Below are 751 nucleotides of genomic sequence, written 5' to 3'. Positions count from 1 at the left end.
CTACACATTTTGCTTATTGAACTAGAGTTACATGCTGTTCATTATATGTTGATTGATTCTGATAAAATGTTATCTAGGATGTTACTGTCAAATGTTCCATAATTAAATTTCTTCCAAATGTATGCAATGAATCTTTTCACTCACTTTTGTTTGTTGTTCATGTAGGGATCAAGGACCACTCGCTGGTCCACTGCTAGTCTATAGAAATCCAGGCCTTCACCCTGGGAATATACATATTGTGAATGCAAAATATATAGAATCTTTGAAAGACTTTGTTGGCAACGCTAAATATGGAATCTTTTTCCCTACTAAGGGGTCTAGGTCAATGGCAGATGAAATTGCTGGTGGTGATTATGATGGAGACTGGGTTTCCACGAATCCGGAGGTTTGCGCTCATGAAATTGTGCTCTTTTAGCCATTTTCTTCCATCATTCATCAATAAGATATCTAGGTTGATGTTTGAAATTTACTGCTAATCTCAGTTTCTTGTAGAGAGAACCTAAGCCAAGGGTAAGGTTTTTTGTAATTACAAAAATCAGTGGAAGTTATAACAAGTGAATACTTATTGAATAGGCTACTACACTTCCATTGTGATAAATGATAAGTGTATCAGAAACTCCCTGGTTTTATTTTGGAAGCTCTGCATATCAACAGCAGTGCTAAAAATCTTCTGCTTTATCATATCATGATTTTGAAGCATCGCTTATTATTTTGCAGCTTTGGAAGCATTTCAGACCAAGCGAGACTTGGA

Source organism: Spinacia oleracea, chromosome 2 (assembly GCF_020520425.1).
Source record: "Spinacia oleracea cultivar Varoflay chromosome 2, BTI_SOV_V1, whole genome shotgun sequence".
NCBI lineage: Eukaryota > Viridiplantae > Streptophyta > Magnoliopsida > Caryophyllales > Amaranthaceae > Spinacia > Spinacia oleracea.
Note: the sequence above shows the minus strand (reverse complement) of the source record.